The sequence below is a fragment of the Lycorma delicatula genome, chromosome 13 (assembly GCF_047948215.1).
Source record: "Lycorma delicatula isolate Av1 chromosome 13, ASM4794821v1, whole genome shotgun sequence".
NCBI lineage: Eukaryota > Metazoa > Arthropoda > Insecta > Hemiptera > Fulgoridae > Lycorma > Lycorma delicatula.
In genome coordinates this window covers 30,798,306-30,822,167 of record NC_134467.1, presented here as the reverse complement: position 1 = coordinate 30,822,167, position 23,862 = coordinate 30,798,306, and positions in this window count along the sequence as shown.

The window sequence follows — 23,862 nt, the reverse complement described above, 5'->3', positions numbered from 1 at the left end:
CCTCGGATACGGTGTGTAGTCCCGCAACGTAGCGAACTGACGTTTCTGATGAAATTACTTCATTAGAATAGTTCAACGTTATTTGTATTTGAATTTTAGGTAGATGTTTTAAGCTACCTATTGTAGTGGGTACAATGATTCGACTTCCGGAAAATTTAAGTATATTTTCGCGTTTCACATCCCCCAGACTCCAAAACCACTCAGCTCAAAAGTTGATATATACATTTATATTTTTCACTTTCTTGCGGACACGATAACTGCCGTAATTTTCCGCCAGTCAATTTCAAATTGATAAAATATAACGACCCAATTTTTGATATGACCAACCCTTATGTTAAGGGATGACCAAAATTTAAAAAAAAACTATCTTATTAAGTAAAATATCGAATTGTTTTAAAGTTTCTACTATTCTTTGGATAAGGATCTAAAGTTTAGGTAAGTAAAGTTTTTTTATATCACATTGGCCCAGAGAGTGGAAAAAAATGGGATTTCGAAGACAAAAATTCTTACCTCGCTTAATAGGTTAGTATCGATTCGGTTTAAAGTGGTCGTTACTCCTCTAAACATTACCTAAAACTTTTAACTGTAACAATTTTTGATATGACCAACCCTTACGGCAAGGTTAACCAAAATGTTGCTGGAATTGTAAGATGGGGCTTGTCGTATCCTAAACATGTGAAACTTTTTTTTTACATGTAACCATTGTTTTTTTTATCCTAATTTGTATCTTTTTTATTCCCGACTTATCACCGGTGAAATTTACCTTCCCCTTCCGGCGTGCCGAAAGGGAATTAATTTTTTTTACTTCTCATTACGTTTCATTTTTCAATTGTATTTTTTCCATTTCGGCTAAATATAGTTCACGTTTAACAGCTTTTCTTTTGCTTCTTTTCCTCTCACAGTTTGTTTTAATTTTCGTACTACTTTTATTCCTGAATCTTCTGTTACTACTTTATTACTAACGTAAAAAAAATTCCCTTTTCCAAATTTTTTTTTAAATTCATTAATTTCTGATTATTTTATAAGTCCAAAATTTTTTATTGTGGACTTTAAAATTTTAAATTCCGGACTTTAAAATCTTTTATGTTGGACTTATTAAATCGAACATTTTTTAATCGTGGTTTAAGTTTTTGTCAACTTTATCATAATACATGATTTTACTTATTTCATCTTTTAGATATAATGAAATATTTTGTTAGAAATTCTATCCTTAAATTACTAATCTTTAAAATATGGTACATCAAAGCCGATTTCCTCTCATACAATATAATTGTTATTTAATTAAATTTTTGATTTAGTAATTTTCCGGCGATGGAATTTATTTATTTTGTATGGCATTCTTCATGGAACTAAATATTTTATTTAAAAAATCGTTTTTTTTTCTATTATTAGTATTTATGTACTTGGAAAATAATTAAACATTTCTATTAACGAAAACAGATTTAATAATAATTACAATTAAAACAAAAAGTTTCCAAGTATGTAAAATCGAGGTTACGTCAATTACTATAGTAAAATTGATTAAATTTGAAATTTCAACGTACAAATTAATTTAAATGGTAGGTAATATATATTATTGTGTATAATATTATATGTTACCATGGCAACCAACTTAAGAAGGATTAATATTCTAACCCTTATACATTGTTAATAATCATATATATATAATCTACAGATATATTAAAAATTAACGGTGCTCACACACACTCACACAACACACACACACACACACACACACACACACACACACACACACACACACACACACACACACACACACACACACACACACACACACACACACACACACACACATACGCAGACACATACGCGTGTGCGTAAATACACAAATTCAACATTTTACGACTCTACTCGTTTAAATTCTAGATAAAAAAACGTAAATTACGCTCAGTGAAAGCACAGTCACATATCTATAAATATTACTATTTAACTGGAATTTTCCATACAATGTACGGAGTTTTCCATACATCAATTTTTCATTATTATTATTATAATTGAAATATATATATATATGTATTTGTCATATAGAAATACTCGAATTTGTCATGACAAAATGGTATGAAATAAATCCCAAAAATATAAAAATGAAAAACTCAAAATCACACTAAATTGCTTGCGATTTGCAGATGACCTCGCTCTTTTAGCAAATAATATTCAAGAAGCCAAAACACAAACCATGAGCTTTCAAAACCTAGCACCAAAGATAAAGCTTCATATCTCTTTTGAAAAAACTGAACTAATGGCCATAGATCCTCTGGTAATACAGCGCATTACGGTAAACAATCAGAAAATTAAAATAGTAAAACGATTTAAATATCTAGGGGAAATAATAACTTATAATTTAAATGAAAAAGTGACATGGCAAAACAGGACAAATAAAATGATTAAATCCCAAAAATTAACTTGGTCAACAAATAAAAAAAATGCCTTTCGACTAAAACAAAACTTAAACATTATAAAACTGTAGTTCAGCCAGAAGTAACTTACGGAAGCGAGACCCTTTTCAAAAGCACTTTTCATAAAGCACCGAATCGATAAAATTCTGAAAATAGAGAGGAGAAGTTTCAGAACGTGTATCGATAAAAAACACCAAAAATAAGGCCGATGGTGGATTGAGCCAAACGAGGTGATGTATCGAGAAATAGAGCCTGTTATTGATATTATGCGGAAAAAAGAATCTCTTTCTTTGGTCATCTCATAAGGACACCGGAAACAAGACTGTAAAGAAATATCATTGAAAAGCTCTGGTTCCAAAAACTAGAAGTAGGATGGATCAAAGAAATTAGAGAAGATATGAAAGAATTGGGAATTTCCCAACCTGACGTACGGAATAAAACTGGAAAAATTACAAAGATAAAAGACAAAAACATTAGATTTAAACAAAAGACAGACAAACGACAAAATACAATGAAGAGGGTGTTTACAGATGAAGAAAAGAAAGCAAGATCTGAACGGATGAAGAAATACTGGGCGGCTTGGAAGAGTAAAATAACACGCTTTCCTCAGAAAAGATCCAACTAAAATAGACTTAAATGGTCCCATGTTGGCCGTAAAAGCATAATAATATTAATGTATGTATATATACTAATTTATATTTATACAGAGTGATTCACGTAGAATGTAACAAACGTTTAAGATATCTTCTACTAGTGAAAATAAAGAGAAAAAAAAATATAGGTTTGGAAAAGTTTCATTAGCGAGTGTCGGCTGGAGAAAGATTTCGCTTTGATTTCTCTGCACTGTCGTTAAAATTAAACCAGATTGCAGTTCTCGGTATCTAAATTAAGAACACAAATTTTTTTACAAAACCACATGGTTTTGTAAAAACCTGTTTTGTGTTTAGCATAAAATTCCAACATTAAAAAGCAGTTAATGTTAAAAATTATTAGTTATGAATTATTATTATTGTTAATAATTTTTGTGAAGGCTATGGATATTAGTGTTTGAACAATTAATTCAAATACGGTTTTTACCCTTTGTAATCGGATGTAATTCTGATGATTACGAAATAAAAAAGTCAAAATTGTAAGTTTTACCTCGATTTATTACTGTCACGATTTTTTCTTTAATGGAAATATGATAGCTTATAACTCGAAAACGAAGAAACTTATCGAGAGATGTTCTTCACCATTGTCTTTCTTGTAATGTTTTACATTAAAATCAATTATAAAATGTTCACCTTCCTATTTAATAAAACGAAATTAATTTAATATGGTGGACCAAAATGTGAAAAGCACTATAAAGTGTAATCATTAAACGCAATTGTTTCTACCTCCTAGTATCCCACAATTTTGAAATATGCAACCACGCTCTAATATGACCCTTTATAAATACAAATATATACAACAGATATCCAACCTGACATTTTCAGGACACATTTTTCTGCCAAAAATAATGAAAAATAATAATATAAACTTAGGTCTAAAAACGCTTTGATTTTGAGTTACGGCTAGCGAAATATTTCGCCCGGATTTCAGCTGTTATAATAAAATGAATCCTAATGTAATTTTTGGGATCCAGATTAAAGAGTAAATTTGGTGGTTTCTTATGTAATTTAAGCTGGGAAATAGGATTATATAGGTTCCGAAATTGTAACTACAGAAGTCTTTTTAGATATTCTACGTAAAATACAAAATACCGTTTCAAAATACAATTTTTTTAGGTTTTTGCTTCAATAAAAAAACCGATTTTTAAAAGTTTATAATTCTTATTGTTGTATTTACATTTTTTTTTTTTTCAAAATAAAATTCTCTATTTTGTTACTAAATATTTCGCATTTATTTGTAATTTAACAAAGCTAATGTGTATTATAAACTTTTGTTTTTGACAAATTTCGTATTTTACGTCGAATATCTTAAAAATTACTGGAATTACAATTCTGGGACCTATTTTATCCTACTTTGAAGCTCAAATTACATAAAAACCTACCAACTGAACTTGTTAATTTGGGTTACAAAAAATTACAGTAGAATTTCTTTTTATTTAAACAACGGAAATTAGGGCGAAGTTTTCGCTAGCCGTAACATGAAAAAAAAGCGTTTCCAGAACTACATTTATATGAATTTCTTTCATTATTTTCATTACTAAAACATGTCCTGAAAGTTTCCTCCTTTCTTCATGGGACATTTGTGTTGTATTTTTCAAAAATAGAACAATTTAAAAAAAAAAAAATATGTAACTTGACAAAATTCAAAACTGGGACATTTAAGATAAAAACAAGAAAATTAGAGAACAGATGGTGTATTATTTTAATGAATCTGTAAAATAGGATCTGAAAAAGGCATTCGATAACGTAGACTGGAATAAAATGTTCAGCATTTTAAAATAATTAGGGTTCAAGTACAGAGATAGAAAAACATTTGCTAACAGGAATCAAACAGCAACAGTAAGAATTGAAGAACATAAGAAAGAAGCCGTAATAAGAAAGGGAGTCCGACAAGGATGTTCCCTATCGCCGTTACTTTTTAATCTTTACATGGAACTAGCAGTTAATGATGTTAAAGAACAATTTAGATTCGGAGTAACAGTACAAGGTGAAAAGATAAAAATGCTACGATTTGCTGATGATATAGTAATTCTAGCCGAAAGTAAAAAGGATTTAGAAGAAACAATGAACGGATGGATGAAATCCTACGCAAGAAATACCGCATGAAAATAAACAAAAACAAAACGAAAGTAATGAAATGTGGTAGAAATAATAAAGATGGACCACTGAATGTAAAAATAGGAAGAGAAAAGATTACACAGGTAGAAGAATTTTGTTATTTGGGAAGTAGAATTGCTAAAGATGGACAAAGCAAGAGCAACGCAGAATGCCGAATAGCACAAACAAAACGGCACTTCAGTCAGAAATATAATTTTTTTACATGAAAAGTTAATTTAAATGCCAGGAAAAGATTTTTGATAGTATATGTTTGGAGCGTCGGTTTATACGGAAATGAAACTTTGGCGATCGGAGTACCTGAGAAGCAAAGATTAGAATATTTGTAATGTGGTGCTATAGGACAATGTTAAAAATTAGATGGGTGGATAAAGTGACAAATGAAGAGGTGCTGCAGCAAATCGATTAAGAAAGAAGCATTTGGAAAAAAATAGTTAAAAGAAGAGTGAGACTTATAAGCCACATTATAAGGCATACTGGAATAGTCGCTTTAATATTGTAGGGACAGGTAGAAGGAAAAAATTGTGCCAGCAGACAACGTTTGGAATATGTAAAACAAATTGTTAGGGATGTAGGATGTAGAAGGTATACTGAAATGAAACGAGAGCACAAGATAGGGAATCTTGGAAAGCTGCATCAAACCAATCAGATGACTGTAGACAAAAAAAAAAAAAAAATATTAGGCCGGTGTGTGGCTTTGTTGTTTGTAGTATGTACTCCCATTTTTATTTTAGCTGCTATTGAGGCAGATCGGACCAGTGAGATGCGCTAGTTGGCTGCGCACGGCGAATCTCTCCGACTCTCTCTCTGCCAAATCTCTCCCGCTAGAAGCAGTCCGTTGTCAATTAATTTACAGATTATTTAATTTAATTTCTAAGCGTACGTTTTTTTTAATTATTAATAAAGGAAAAGGATTATTAGTTCATATTCACATTTAAAAAAAAAAAGGATTCTTTATATACCAGGAGAGAGTCGTTGGCGCGCATCCGGCCGGCGCATCACGTGGTCCGTTCTGTACCAATAGCAGCAGCTGGACTGGCAACTAACACAAACACAAACATGACTAAACGGCGTCCCCAATCCAATTTCATGTTATCAATATGTCTTTTGCTTTTTCTTGTTTAGCCTCCGGGAATGCCGTTCATTTATTACTTCAGAGGATGATATATATGAGTGTAAATGAAGAGTAGTCTTGAACCGTATCAGTTCTACCAATCCTGGGATGTGTAATTAATTGAAACCCAACCACCAAAGAACACAGGTATCCACGATCTAGTATTGAAATCCGTATAAAAGAAACTGCCTTTACTAGGACTTGAACGCTGGAACTCTCGACTTCCAAATCAGTTGATTTGGGAAGACGCTTCCAACCCGGTGGGTTTATCTATACGTTAAACATTATATTTCTATTAAAAACGATTAAATTCTATATATACTCACTCCTTAAGCTTATTTTAAATATAAAAACACGAAAATTTTCAGAAAAATACTCTTTACACAGTAATATTTCTTTTCTTAAAATATTCTCATATACATTAGGATACGAACGCGTCGATGGTCCAGGAATCAGAGCTCTCTGGATAGTAATATATAAATTCGAAATTTTGTAACTGTTGTGTCTGTTTGCAAATGCTTCATGTGAAAACCAATCAACAGTCTGCTTTCAGATTTTCAGAATACATTTGTGTTTTCCCAGCAAGATTTTAAACCATAGATCGAGGCCTTGGGGGTGAAGTCGTTCATTATTACTCTTGCACGACGAGCTTATTTCTTATTCCCTGACTCCTTCCCGAGATATAGAGAAGGATCACAACCAAAAGTTGTATGTTCGACTACAGCAGGGACGTATCAGAGCTTCTATTTCAAGAATGAAGTAAACTTCATTCTTGAAGTTTACTTGAAGTTTTTGAAGAATTTCAATTGAGAAATTGTTATTTATCAGTATTAATTTCACAAGCATGTCCAAGGGGTGGAGCCTACTGTCTAGACGGAAAGAACGAACGAAGTAAGACCTAACTGAGGTATTTCAAAATAATTAACTTAATAATTTCTTTTATTTTTAACTTTCGGGATCACCGAAAGTATATATTACTTCAGAGGATGAGATGAATGACAATTTTTGTAGCGTGTGATAATGTTATACCTGATCGAGGTAACTTAATAACTTACGCAGATTAAATCATTTCGATTATCTGTATAAGAGGCATTGTGTTTGAATAATTAATGATAATATTGTATTATGGTCTATTGGTTTACAGTACCATTACATAATTAAACAGATAATTATGATAATGACTAATAAATGGTGTGTATCAATATTATATATATATATACGTGTACATATCCTCTAACCATAATACGGAAGTCATTAATAATAATTGTCAATTATCAATTAGCATTAAACATAGGTAGTAAACCAGATTTTGTAATGTTAGTAACATCTGTTAATTGTCACGTAATACAATTATTCATAATATGATACCAGAGTTCATGTATTGGACTGAATAGTTGATTTTCCATTGAGTTTTATTTAATAATCTTTAGAAAAATTTATTTTAATATTTAGAAACATATTAAAGATACAAAATTTTAATGGACGTTTCTTGAACTTTTCAGAGGTAAAATTTAAAAATTTATTTATTTTTTAGAATATATTGTTGAGTATATAAAAACCAAATTTATTAAAATACCTTGACCTGTTAGGTAAACATTTTTATTGAAAAAATATAAAATACAGAATCCGGTGATTTTTCCAACACTGTTCTTTTCAGAGATAGAGTTGAGTAAGGATGAAATTAATACTGCCACTTTTTAGCCTACAGAAAAGCGTTTTATTGTAGTGGATCAGTGTAATGGTGAACGATGTGCCTTTGCTATCAAAGTGTTTTACAAAAACTGTGAAAGTTACGTAATTGCTCAACGTGAATTTAAAAAAATACCCACTTGATTGCAATCATGAAGCTCATGACATAAAAACTTAGGTTCGAAACGTTGATAACTGGCTCTATACTAATGAATAAGAATAAAAACAGTAAACCCGATAAAATAGCGACTACGAGTGAGGCATTTGAGCAAGTCCACGCTGGTTAGAATATCGCCATTCTCTCTTTTTTTTAAGTTCAGCCTTCAAAATCACCGTAAGGTATTACTTCAGAGGATGATATGTATGAATGTAAATGAAGTGTAGGTTTGTACAGTCTGAGGTCGATCATTAGGACCACCAGGTTGGTCTAGTGGTGAACGCGTCTTCCCAAATCAGCTGATTTGGAAGTCGAGAGTTCTAGCGTTCAAGTCCTAGTAAAGTCAGTTATTTTTACACGGATTTGAATACTAGATCGTGGTTACCGGTGTTCTTTGGTGGTTGGGTTTCAATTAACTACACATCTCAGGAATGGTCGAACTGAGACTGTACAAGATTACATTGCAACACTAATACATCCTCTGAAGTATTATCTGAACGGTAATTACCGGAGGCTAAACAGGAAAACGAATGGTCGACCATTCCTGAAATTGTGGTTAATTGAAACCCAACCATCAAAGAACACCGGTAACCACGGTTTAATATTCAAATCCGTTTAAAAGTAACTGAATTTACAAGGATGAACATGAGGTTTTATGTTTATTTTAATGTTCTAAATTAAGGTTTATGTACACTTTCCGGGACACTGGATATGTTTTCCCAGACACTGGGATAACATAAAGAGATTGTACAATTAACACTAGTAAAGCGCCGACCTTGAAATTGTTTATAAAACTTGATATTAAAATATTACAGGAAATAAATGCCTTTTATAATAAATTTAAAAATAAATTCAATGTATGAATTGAAAATAATTTATTACACTTTTTTTTTACTAATTCATTATTATTGTTATAAAAATTATAATATGAAAAATAGAGGTTGAAGGAAAAAAATAAAATATTTTTGAACAGTAAACCTTTCGAACAAATAAAACGGGGTAAACCTTTTAAATATATATATGTACACAAAAATATGTATATATCATACCTAACTCCAATTGCAAATGACTCTTCATAGAATTACAAATATTATCCAAACAGACTACAAAATAAAAAATAAAAAACAAATACGATTTGGCTAGGATTTTATAAATACTTCATTCAGCATGGCATAAATCCAACAAACTGAGATAAAACTGAGTCAAAAAGTTTTGGATGAAACCCAAATAATTATTATAAAAACTTTTCTTTATATAAATAATCATATATTTCCTTATTTATATTTAAAATTTGTATATATATATATATATATAAATTTAATAAATTTATTTTTATTGTAACATATTTTCATTCCTACAGAGAAAAACATAAATATAAAAAATAGTTATTTAGAATCGTAATTTTAATAATCTGACTAGTTTCAGAGGTGTGCCTTAGATACATCCATTGTAGCTAGGCCTTCCGGGCGGATTGTCCTGGAGGGCAGCGTCTCATAATGGGATTATTAGGTGTCCAAAATTGATTACCTCTTGTGTAGAAATATTTTTTTTTTGAATAATGAAAGTTCATAGAAAATAAGAAAGAAGCCGTAATAAGAAAGAGAGTCCGACAAGGATGTTCCCTATCCTCGTTACTTTTTAATCTTTACATGGAACTAGCAGTTAATGATGTTAAAGAACAATTTAGATTCGGAGTAACAGTACAAGGTTAAAAGATAAAGATGCTACGATTTGCTGATGATATAGTAATTCTAGCCGAGAGTAAAAAGGATTTAGAAGAAACAATGAATGGGATGGATGAAGTCCTATGCAAGAACTATCGCATGAAAATAAACAAGAACAACACAGTGGTAATGAAATGAATTAGAAATAACGAAGATGGACCAATTAATGTGAAAATAGGAGGAGAAAAGATTATGGAGGTAGAAGAATTTTGTTATTTGGGAAGTAGAATTCCTAAAGATGGACGAAGCAGGAGCGATATAAAATGCAGAATAGCACAAGCGAAACGAGCCTTCAGTAAGAAATATAATTTGTTTACATCAAAAATTAATTTAAATGTCAGTAAAAGATTTTTGAAAGTGTATGTTTGGAGTGTCGCTTTATATGGAAGTGAAACTTGGACGATCGGAGTATCTGAGAAGAAAAGATTAGAAGCTTTTGAAATGCGGTGCTATAGGAGAATGTTAAAAATTAGATGGGTGGGTAAAGTCACAAATGGAGAGGTGTTGCGGTAAATCGATTAAGAAAGAAGCATTTGGAAAAAAAAAGTTGAAACAGACTTATAGGACATATATTAAGGCATCCTGGAATAGTCGCTTTAATATTGGAAGGACAGGTAGAAGGAAAAAATTGTGTAGGCAGGCCACGTTTGGAATATGTAAAACAAATTTTTAGGGATGTAGGATGTAGAGGGTATACCGAAATGAAACGACTAGCACTAGATAGGGAATCTTGGAGAGCTGCATCAAACCAGTCAAGTGACTGAAGACAAAAAAAAAAAGAAAATTGATATAACGAAAGTTAAATTAGAAATTGATACTAACCATTCGGGATTTTCCGCTATTGATCGGTACATTCCGTTGCCTACTTTTTGGTTATAGTACATTATTTTATGAAGTAAAACATTCATATAAATAAATAAAAAATTGTTGTGGACACCACGTGACTTCCTTGTACGCCTATTAAATTACATATACACATTTTTTTTTTTAAAATGAAAAATACAAAAATTTTTTTTTTTATTAATAATTTTTAATATTTATAATTTGTTTTTTTTATTGTTATTATTGTATTATTATTGATCATAAAACCATTTTTATAATCGGAGGTTAATAATTATTAATAAATCAATTTTATTTAAATTAAAGAAAAAAAAGTTAAAAAAAGGAGATGAAGTCCGATTCGAACAGATGTGTCTTCTCCTTGTAGGATAAAATATTTCATTACTTAAAATTTTATTTGACTATAATTGTGGAACCATTAAAAATAAGTAACACTTATGATATAACGTTGAAAAGCTCTCAATTCACTTACTGCAGTACTTACTGCAGTAAGAAAAAATCCAAAATTCAATTTTTTTGGATTTTGGGATTATTTGGACACTTTTTCGTCCAGTCGATTGTAATCAAAAGACGAGGTGCACAATTAGATGTTACAACAGTCCTAAATCCAAAATTTCAACATCCTACGGCTAATAGTTTTTGAGTTATGCGAGATACATACATACGTACAGAAATCACGCCGAAAGTAGATAAAATGTATTCAGGGATGATTAAAATGTATATATTTACATTGAAATCTGAAACCCCAAATTTTTTGCGATCTAAATACTTCCCTTACTTAGTAAAAGGAATTAATATTATATATTTCGCATGTATAAGCGATACGTCCATGTATAATTAGATAACAAGTTTACAACTTACCACCACGAGATATGTACTAACGAATTGGGATTTTTTGCTACGTATCAGTACATTCCGATGCAAAGCTAAAGGGGAAGAACACACACACACACACACACACACACACACACACACACACACAAATGCCCTTTAGTAGGGTAAGGATATATATAAATTTAATGGTCTCATTGAATCTGGCGGCATACTTTTACGCAAAAACAACTGAATCGATTGTACTGTGAATGTGCACATATATATTTTTTATATCTGGAAAGGATATAGAATTATTGCCGTTACGAATTATGTTTCACCGTTTCAAGATGGTGGCAATTTTAATCGATTGCGATTACAATCGATGTTCAACTTTATTATGGGGAAACCGTTGGTTAAATCGAATATCAAGTTCACTTGTAGTAATTGAAAGTAAATTTTCTACAAAAAAAAAGGTTGGTTCGCCTTTTACGATACCTCGTTTGGTTACCGATAAAAGTAGCTTTAAATATCAACGGTGTACGGCTCAGTAGCTTAACCAACAAATGATATACCACTTACGGTATGAGCGACGCGACTGGCTGTACCTGATTTTGGTTTTTTGATTAAAAAAATATATATCAAAAGTAAAAAAAATCAGAAATGATATACGGTCACATTTTCGTGATATTTTTCGGGTAACACTTATATCCGTGAAAAATATTGTTTTATCCGTGCATCGTATAGGTAATTTGCCATAACAACAATTTTTCAAATGGAAACCGGATGTTTTGAAACCCATGTACTTCAGAAAGTTCCAAGTCCGGGCTACCCCTGGATCGCTTTGCCCATTTAAATAAAAATCCCCATTACAATTCGTCAATCAACTAGTATTCCATTTTAGAAATTTATTTATTAGATGTGGATTTTATGTAGAAAATTTATCAATTAAAATTTTAAATATACAGTCTTTTTCTTATTTCTAAGTGACCTAACAGGGCTTATGCCAATATCATTGCTTTTAGATAGATTTCATGAGAAAGCTACCTAATGTAATGGGCACCATGATTCAACTTCGCGTTTCACATCCCTTAGACCCCAAAACCATAGTCAGTTCAAAAGTTTATATATATATATATATATATATATATATATATATGTATATATAGAAAATGGTTTTATAGAGGAAGAAGAGGAAGTTAAGGAGGATGAAATGGGAGAAACAATACTGAGATCTGAATTTAAGAGAGCATTAAAAGATTTAAATGGCAGAAAGGCTCCTGGAATAGACGGAATACCTGTAGAATTATTGCGCAGTGCAGGGGAGGAGGCGATTGATAGATTATACAAACTGGTGTGTAATATTTATGAAAAAGGGGAATTTCCATCAGACTTCAAAAAAAGTGTTATAGTTATGATACCAAAGAAAGCAGGGGCAGATAAATGTGAAGAATACAGAACAATTAGTTTAACTAGTCATGCATCAGAAATCTTAACTAGAATTTAGGCCTCAGATTAATAGTAGAAGGAAGATTAAAAAAAAAACAAACCAACATACTTGGCGTTTATAGACCTAGAAAAGGCATTCGATAACGTAGACTGGAATAAAATGTTCAGCATTTTAAAAAAAATAGGGTTCAAATAGAGAGATAGAAGAACAATTGCTAACATGTACAGGAACCAAACAGCAACAGTAGCAATTGAAGAACATAAGAAAGAAGCCATAATAAGAAAGGGAGTCCGACAAGGATGTTCTCTATCTCCGTTACTTTTTAATCTTTACATGGAACTAGCAGTTAATGATGTTAAAGAACAATTTAGATTCGGAGTAACAGTACAAGGTGAAAAGATAAAGATGCTACGATTTGCTGATGATATAGTAATTCTTAAGCATTTTGAAAAATATAGTTAAAAGTCGCTTTAATTTTGGAAGGACATGTAGAAGGGAAAAATTGTGTAGGCAGGCCACGTTTGGAATATGTAGAACAAATTGTTAGGGATGTAGGATGTAGAGGGTATACTGAAATGAAACGACTAGCACTAGATAGGGAATCTTGGAGAGCTGCATCAAACCAGTCAAAGGACTGAAGACAAAAAAAATATATATATATCACTTTCTTGTGGACATGATAACTGCTATAATTTAGCACCAATCACTTTCAAATTTATACATAAAATATAATTACCCAAAATCTCGATCGTGTTTCTTATTGGATAAAATCAAACTATAGGGATGGAAATAGGGGAATTTTTCGAAAAAAAATTCCTTATAACGTTCCTATTAAGTGAAGTATCGAATTCGTTTATAGTTTCTACTATTTTTTGTGGATAATGCCCTAAAACTTATCTAAGTAAAGTTTTTTCATATCACCAACCGTTCGCCCAAGGGTTGAAAAAAATGGGATTTCAAAGGCAAAAGAAATCATGCCTCCTTTAATAGACACAGTATCGAATTGGGTAATTATTTAGTTGAGGTGCCTCACCCCGAAATTACAAAAAACATATCAAATTCATTCAGAATTAATATTTATTCATTTAATGATCTAATTTGGGTATCGGAAAATAGAAAATTAGTAAAAGTTTACATAGTGATACAAATAACACATAACACAATGAAAATTGAAAAAAATACTTTTTACATAGTGAAACACTATATTTAAAGATATAAACATGAAAATAAATAATATAATCTAACCAAACTTAACCTACGCTCGCTAACCTTGAATAATCAACAGTAATGTTTTGATTATTTAAGTAATAAACAGTTACCGGGTTGGTCTAGTGGTTAACGCGTCTTCCCAAATCAGCTGATTTGGAAAGTCGAGAGTTACAGCGTTCAAGTCCTAGTAAAGCCAGATATTTTTACATGGATTTTAATACTAGATTGTGGATACCGGTTTCTTTGGTGGTTGGGTTTTCAATTAACCACACATCTAGGAATGGTCGAACTGATAATGTACAAGACTACACTTCATTTATACTCATACATATCATCCTCTGAAGAATTATCTAAACGGTAGTTACCGGAGGCTAAACAGGAAAAAGAAAGTAATAAATAGTTAATTAGGTTAGGTTCAGCACTTCATGATTGAAGTTGCGTTTTTCTTGCTCCGATTATTGCAGTTTTCGTTAATAGTTCTGTTACTTTTTCGTTTTTAGTTGTTTAGAGATGTTTTTACTGTTCTGTTGCGTTTTTGTTGGGTTTTCGTTTTTATTTTCTTTATTTGTATCACTATGTAAATTTTTACTAATTTTCTATATTCCGACACACAAAATACATCATTAAATGAATAAATATTAATTTTGAATGAATTTGATATGTTTTTTGTTATTACGTGGTGAGGCAACTTAACAAAATAATTATTTAAAATTGGTTTAAAATGGTTCTTAGTCCTGCAAACACATTACCTAAAACTTTTGTCTATAACAATTTCTGATGTGACCACCCCTTACTGCAAGGGATAACCAAAATGTTGCTGGAATTGTAAGAAGATGGGCCTTGTCGTATATTAAACAAATGAACATTTTTTTTCACATGCAACCATTATCGTATTGAATAATTTTGAAGTTTTACTTAACTTTAAGGTGGAAATCTTTTTTATCCCCTACTTAGCACCGGTGAAATATATACTTCGCTTTCTGGCGTACCGAAATGAACTTTTTTTTTCTAGCCAGATCTTTATACAAATCTTATTATATTAATTATGCAAACGTATGCAAGTTTGTTAAACACTTTTTTATTTATTTTTTACACTTTTTCACATTCCTTTTTCTGTCCACTTAAGAAAACCTATCAAAAGTTAGATACTTTTGCCTGCGACATCTTCAGGTTTTTTATTTTGCTTAGATACTTTTTTGCTTGCAAGAAAGAATTTTTTTAAATTTTATCACAAATTTTGTGTTATTGATGTCCTATTCTAAGTTATTTTCAAAAAAAATTATCTTGTGTTATTCTGGAGAATTAGTAATAAAATTATATCCAAAACACATATATACATTTTCTATAAATTTTTATATTTTTTTCATGGTTTTTGGATTAAAAGGGTTTTTGAAATTTGCCAAAACCTTTATACCCAATGTTTTTACTGATCGTATTATTTTTTTTTATAACCATCCTGCTGTAGGAACAGTAGATTTGCCCTCAGGAAAAAAAATAACACTAACATATCGAATTTTGAACTTTCATCATTTATAAAAAAATAAAACATGGAAAAATCATAAAATATTATTATTAATTATAAATATATATATTTTACTAAACAAAACTAAACTATTACAAATTAAATTAATGTGTAAAATGGACGTATGTTACAATTTTGTGTAGGTTTAATTAACTATTGTTAATAATAGAATATGTTTCCAAACAACGCTGAAGGCTGACATGGCACATAGAAGTCAACGTTTGACATTCATATATTATTTATTATACATTTACCGATTGTTACTATTAAAGTTATCGCTCTCTCTCTCTCTCTCTCACTCTATCTTTTTCTCTCTCTATCTTTCTCACTCTCTCTCTCTCTCTCTGTACAAAGCTTACTGCTATTATACATTAACTATCTGTTGGTATCCTATGATAAAATACATATCAGTTCTAACAGTAAAAAAATATACATACACATGTTTTTAAATTTAAAATTCTCAACCCTTATATAGAGTGATTCATAAAGAATGTAACAAAATTTCAGGACATCTTTTAACTTTAAAAATAAAAAAAAGAAATTTCATATAAACATAGGTTTGGAAATATTTTGTTAGTAATAATCGGCTGGCGAAAGATTTTTCTGTAATTTCTGCGCCTTAGGTTAAATTAAGTCAGACTGTAATTCATAAAACCCAAATTAAGGATTAAATTTAGTGATTTTATTTGAGTAGATGCTAGAAATAGAAGTGGATTAAAGAAAAGTGTTCGGAAGTGGAAAGAGAAATGAACAGAGAAGTGAAAAGAGAAATGAAGAGAAATGGAAGAGAAATGATGAGGAATGATATGGAAAATAGACGGAGCATGCAGGAAAGTTAAAGTTAAGGAAAGTTTTTGGGTACATAAATTAAAATCTAAAAATGTGTTAAACAAAGATGGTATACCGATTTACAATACGAAAGGTAAAGTCGATAGGTGGGTGGAATATATTGAAAAGTTTGCGGAGGAAATTAATTAGAAAATGGTGTTATAGAGGAAGAAGAAGATGAAATGGGAGAAATAATACTAAGATCTGAATTTAAGAGAGCATTAAAAGATTTGAATGGCAGAAAGGCTCCTGGAATAGACGGAATATCTGTAGAATTACTGCGCAGTACAGGTGAGGAAACGATTGATAGATTATACAAACTGGTGTGTAATATTTATGAAAAAGGGGAAGTTCCGTCAGACTTCAAAAAAAGTGTTATAGTCATGATACCAAAGAAAGCAGGAGTAGATAAATATGAAGAATACAGAACAATTAGTTTAACTAGTCACGAATCAAAAATCTTAACTAGAATTCTATACAGAAGAATCGAGAGGAGAGTGGAAGAAGTGTTAGGAAATTACCAATTTGGTTTCAGGAAAAATATAGGGACAAGGGAAGAAATTTTAGGCCTCAGAATTATAGTAGAAGGAAGATTAAATAAAAACAAACCAACATACTTGGCATTTATAGACCTAGAAAAGGCATTTGATAACGTAGACTGGAATAAAATGTTCAGCACTTTAAAAAAATTAGGGTTCATATACAGAGGTAGAAGAACAATTGCTAGTATTTACAGGAACCAAACAGCAACAGTAATAAATTGAAGAACATAAGAAAGAAGCCGTAATAAGAAAGGGAGTCCGACAATGATGTTCCCTATCTCCCTTACTTTTTAATCTTTACATGGAACTGGCAGTTAATGATGTTGAAGAATAATTAAGATACGGAGTAACAGTACAAGGTGAAAAGATAAAGATGCTACGATTTGCTGATGATATAGTAATTCTAGCCGAGAGTAAAAAGGATTTAGAAGTAACAATGAACGGCATAGATGAAGTCCAAAGTAGAACTATCACACGAAAATAAACAAGAAGAAAACGAAAGTAATGAAATGTGGTAGAAATAACAAAGATAGACCACTGAATGTGAAAAGATTATGGAGGTAGAAGAATTTTGTTATTTGGGAAGTAGAATTACTAAAGATGGACGAAGCAGGAGCGATATAAAATGCCGAATAGCACAGGCGAAACGAGCCTTCAATCAGAAATATAATTTGTTTTAAAAATCAGATGGGTGGATAAAGTGTTGCAACAAATAGATGAAGAAAAAACATTTAGATAAATATAGCTAAAAGAAGGGACAGACTTATCGGCTACATATTAAGGCATCCTGGAATAGTAGCTTTAATATTGGAGCGACAGGTAGAAAGAAAATATTATGTAGGCAGGAAACGTTTGGAATATGTAAAACAAATTGTTACGGATGTAGGATGTAGGAGGTATACCGAAATGAAACGACTAGCACTAGATAGGGAATCTTGGAGAGCTGCATCAAACCAGTCAAATGACTGAAGACAAAAAAAAAATTGAAATTGAATCTTTGTATCTCTAGTAATTAAAAAAATTAATTGTTGGATGATTAGAATAAAACATTTTTAAAAAAATGGTGTGTTCTTTTTCTTTTTTTTTTTTGTTGACGTACAATAACTTTGATAAATTTACAATAAAAAAATATTATTTAGCAACCAAATTTGTAGAGAATATTATTTATATGTCCTTAAAAGCTGTGGTGAAGCTCTAGGAAGTGATTCTACTTACAGACGAAAAAATGTCCAGTGAACGTAATTGGTTTGACATTTCTCCCGCCACCACCCCATTCGGTCACCATAAAGCATAAAACCATATGTCTGTGCCACAAACGACAACTGAGCCTCGAATCAGTTTAACGACCAGTATCCTAAATAGCTCCTAGAGCTAATCCAAAACCGCGAGCGGAATAAGCGTGATGCTTATCACCGCCCACTTGTAATATAACACTAAAATGGGTAGGCGCATCCCGAGAACTACTAAAACATATATGATGTCAAATACAGCAATTGGTTTAGTACACTGAATGCCAGAAAGTATCTGTCTATCATTAAAGCGCTTGGAGAATTAATCTGGCTGGTAGCCAGCTTGATTATTCTCATAAGTCCAAAGTCCAGTGAACATAAGTTCAAAAACGCATATTTTACTGTCTGTCCGCCATTTTGAGTGGTCCCGGAAGTTAAACAAAAAAAAAAAAATCAAATTTCCTGATTATAATTGCCTCCTCTATGAATCATGAGACCTTGCCGTTGGTGAGGGGGCTTGAGTGCTCAGGGATACAGAGTAGCTGGACCGAAGGTGCAACCATATCGGAGAGGTATCTGTTGAGAGCCAGACTAAGGAATGATTCCTGAAAGAGGGCAGCAGCTCTTTCAGTAGTTGTTAGGGGCGGGAGTCACAATGACTTAAACGGCCGTATCAACATCACTCAGTCCTCTGAGTACTGCGCAGCTGAAAGCAATGGAAAACTACAGCTGCTTTTTTTCCAAGAAAATGTGGCTCTCTGCATTTTCACATAGCAATAATGGAGGCGCCTTCCTTGGTAAAATATTCCGGAGGTAAAATAGTCCCCCGTTCGGATCTCCGGGTGGGGACTACTAAGGAACTAAGGAAGGGGTCACCAGAAAATTAAAAAATAACATTCTACGAGTCAGAGCGTGGAATGTTAGAAGCTTAAAAAAGGTTGGTAGGCTAGAAAATTTAAAAAGGGAAATGGATAGGGTGAATGTGGATATAGTAGGAATTAGTGAGGTTCGGTGGGAAGAGGAAGGCGACTTTTGGTCAGGTGATTTTAGAGTAATTAACTCAGCGTCAAATAATGGGCAGGCAGGAGTAGGTTTTGTGATGAACAAGAAGATAGGGAGGAGAGTGGAGTATTTCAAAACGCATAGCGATAGAATCATTGTAATAAGGATAAAATCAAAACCTAAACCGACAACGATTGTTAACGTTTATATGCCTACAAGCGCCCATGATGATGATGAGGTAGAGTGTGTATACGAAGAGATTGATGAAGCAATTAAACACGTAAAAGGAGATGAAAATTTAATAATAGTTGGAGATTGGAATGCAAGCATTGGAAAAGGCAAGGAAGGAAATATAGTGGGTGAATACGGGCTGGGCAGAAGGAATGAAAGAGGGGACCGACTTATAGAGTTTTGCACGAAGTATAATTTAGTAATTGCCAACACCCGATTTAAAAATCATAATAGAAGAATATACACTTGGAAAAAGCCAGGCGATACTGCAAGGTATCAGATAGATTATATCATGGTTAAGCAAAGATTTAGAAATCAACTCGTTGACTGCAAAACTTACCCTGGAGCAGACATTGATAGCGACCATAATTTGGTGATAATGAAATGTAGATTGGGGTTTAAAAACCTGAAGAAAAGGTGTCAGATGAATCGGTGGAATTTAGAGAAGCTTGAGGAAGAGAAGGTAAAGAAGATTTTCGAGGAGGACATCGCAAGAGGTCTGAGCAAAAAAGATAAGGTAGAAAATGTAGAAGAAGAATGGGAGAATGTTAAAAAGGAAATTCTTAAATCAGCAGAAGCAAACTTAGGCGGAATAAAGAGAACTGGTAGAAAACCTTGGGTTTCAGACGATATATTGCAGCTGATCGATGAACGTAGAAAATATAAGAATGCTAATGATGAAGAAAGTAAAAGGAACTAAATAAATAAACCAAATATATAAAGTTTTCTATTAGTTCTATGTCATTATTGTTTATTTTTACTTTGCTTATGCATAGCGGGTCTCTCATCATAATTTTGGTTTTTTCGTATGAAATTTTTAGACCAATTTTTCCTGCAATCTCTTCCAGTGTTGACAGTCGGTATCTGGCCTCTTCTATATTTTGGGATAGTAGCGCTAAATCGTCCGCAAAGCCTATGCAATTTACTGAGATACCTTTTCCAATTTTAACGTTGGCTTTATTTATTTTTTTCCAATCCCGATTTCTCCAAAATCATTTTAATTTTAAAAAAATAAATTAATCTCTAGAAATTAAGTTACAAAGTATTACAGTTTTTTAATAAAGTTTTGATATTAAATTTAAAGATTTTTTTTTTAACCTCCAGATCCACCGTTAGGAATTCATCAGATGATAAAGATGAATGATTTGTAGCGTGTGTGAAAAAATGCCATATCCCTGACCGGGATTCGAACTCGGGACCTCCGGATGAAAGGCCGAGACGCTACCACTCGCGCCACGGAGGCCCGCCAAAACATAAATTTTAATTTAAAGAATTTATTACGTATCAACGTGTAAACTTTAAATAAAATTGTTTTATTTCATTAATTTTTCTGTATTTTACAATATTTTTATTAAATTTTACTAAAGGTTCAGTTTTAAGAAACCATGAAATTTACTGTTATTATTAACATTATTTTATCACTCGAACATAAATGTGGGCGATGTTTTTCGCGGGATATAATTTGGAAAACGAAAAGTTTACGGTTTCATGTTTATACATGAACTATTTATTTTATTTTTATTTATAGAACTTTATATAGAGATATTTTCTTTTTTGAGATACTCTATTTATAAATAAGGAACCGATTTCTAAGCCCGTATAAAATTTTCGTACCGTATTATTAAACAAAAGTTCCATCAATTAATAAAAAAAAAAAATTATTTTTATTTCAACTAACAGTGAGAGTTTTTCCTAAAAAAATAACTTAAATAAATTTTGTTAATTATAGTAAATTTATGAGATTTTTACTTACCAGTGAATTAAGAGTTAATTTAATTAGTTTTTAAATTTAATATTATTATATATATATATATATATATATATACATGTCATGTATCAAAATAAGTAGTAAAAATTATCTGCGCTTACTACATATTAGAATTAAAATAATGCATATAAATTCATCTGAATGATAATTATTTTTTTCTGAAAAAAAAAGTAAAAAGGAATTTAACAGAGAAAGAAAATTACAGGAAATGAAGACGAGTATTTTAATTTAAAAAGTTTTCTTTAACTTTGAGTAATATTAAAAAGATAAAAAAAAGGAAAGATATTAAATATATTACAAAAATATGAAGGATTTTATACGCTTGATAATGAGCAAATAAATTTAAAAAAAAACCAAAAAATCATTACCAGAGAATTATGAATTTATTTTTAAAATAATAATTTTTTTATCTAATTACTGTACATTCATTTGGAAATTCATAACAATAATGATGTCTTTTTTCTTTGAGTTAATGGGTATTATGTAGTTTTATCAATTTGCCCTAAGAAAATAGAAATTTGTAGAGTATGAAAATGACATATCTGACCGGGCTCAGACATTACCATTCTGTCAGGGAGATCGGCTAAATAATAATACTGATAAATATAATTTTTGTTTCCTAACATGCGGTACATGATTTAATCTCTTTTTTTATGCTGAACACAAATATGAACTAAGAATCTTTCTATCACTTACCATTTTTGAAAAAAATTTAAATTATAATTAAAGGAATTTTTTTCATTTTTCAACGTGTAGTTAGCATTTTAACCTACTATATTGTAATTTTTTAGCTCATTTTTATTGTTTAAATTTGTTAACATAATTTGTAAGCTATAAGCCCAGCAGAGATGCGTCCTGAAGGGCAGCCATAGCAGAAGCGGATGAAGAGCTTCTATATAACCTCTCCTTTTTAAAACTTACATGTTAATTAAAATAAACCAGCAATTGTGACTCCTCCGGAGTAGGGGTCGCATTGCTCCCTCCTTATAGTTAGTGCCCCGTTAGTACGCCCGTTGTGGCGTATTCCTGCTAGCCTATGAAGCGTTACCACCGAAAGGACTTCAGTGGACGGTCTGAAGGGGAATTACGTCGGGAGGACAGGTTGCATAAGCCTAGCCTTCCGCGGTCGGCCCATAAAAATGGGTTCGATAACGGATTGGAATGCAACTAAATCCGTCTTAAATTCACAAAATAATAAACAAAACTTAAAAAAAAAATTAGACCCTTCATTTAAAATAACCCTTTTAAAAACCAAGCCCGATTAGAATCATCCAGCAGCAAGGGGACTCTGTCCAGGTTCTGCGATAAGTAGGGAGAAATAAACTCCCGCCAACTTTGCATTACATTCCATTCCATAAGCTATAAATAAACAATACTAGACAAATAATTATATATTATGACATGATATCTAATACTGAAGATGAGCCTTCATGGGCAAGATTAATCATGTCTTTGCTGGTCAAAACATGTAGCTGAGAACACACTTGTATTAAGCACTGGATTTAGGAATGAATTAATTTTCTTCACTCTTATTGCTGTCTTAGTTTGTTAACAGTGCAGTGTCATAATGCCTCAAAATTGTGTAAATGATTGGATGCCTTTTGTTATGTATGTGGTGAGTTTACCGTAAAATCAAATAGAAAAACCATTACACCTTCAATTAAAAGAGCAGATCATTTTTACTTTCAGTGTAAAATTGGTGATCAGGATAAGACGTGGGCTCCTCATATAGTATCCAATAATTTTTCTGTGTATTTAAAAAGATGGTTGAATCGTACACAGAAGCCTTTGCCATTTGGTGTACCTACGGTTTTGCGTGAACCAAAGGATCGTGTAATCGATTGTTACTTTTCTTAACAAGTGTGTCTAGAATTTAAAAAAAAATCTAAACATACTGTAAAATATCCTTCATTACAGTCTGCAATCAGGTCTGTACCTCACAGTGAAATTATTCCAGTTCCTGAGCCGCCTGTGAATGTATGTTTCGAAATCAGCGATGAACAATCAGGCAGCACTGAAGAAGATTTTGGTTTTGAATTATCTTCCAATGAGCCACATCTTATAAAACTAGGTGAATTAAATGACTTGATTAGGGTTTTTAAATTATCAAAAAATCAAGCTGAACTGTAACGATCAAGACTGCAAGATTGGAATTTATTTTTTAAAAATACAAATATTATGGCTTTCGAAGCCGATAAAAAGAACTATCTCAGTACTTTATTGATGAAAATAATTTGGTTTATTGCACAAATATTGATGAGCTTATGTCTTACTTAAGTGTCTATCAATGGAGCTTATGTCTCCATTGAGAGGAGAGTGGAACAAGTGTTAGGAGAAGACCAATTTGGTTTCAGGAAAAATATAGGGACAAGGGAAGCAATTTTAGGCCTCAGATTAATAGTAGAAGGAAGATTAAAGAAAAACAAACCAACATACTTGGCGTTCATAGACCTAGAAAAGGCATTCGATAACGTAGACTGGAATAAAATGTTCAGCATTTTAAAAAAATTAGGGTTCAAATACAGAGATAGAAAAACGATTGCTAACATTTACAGGAACCAAACA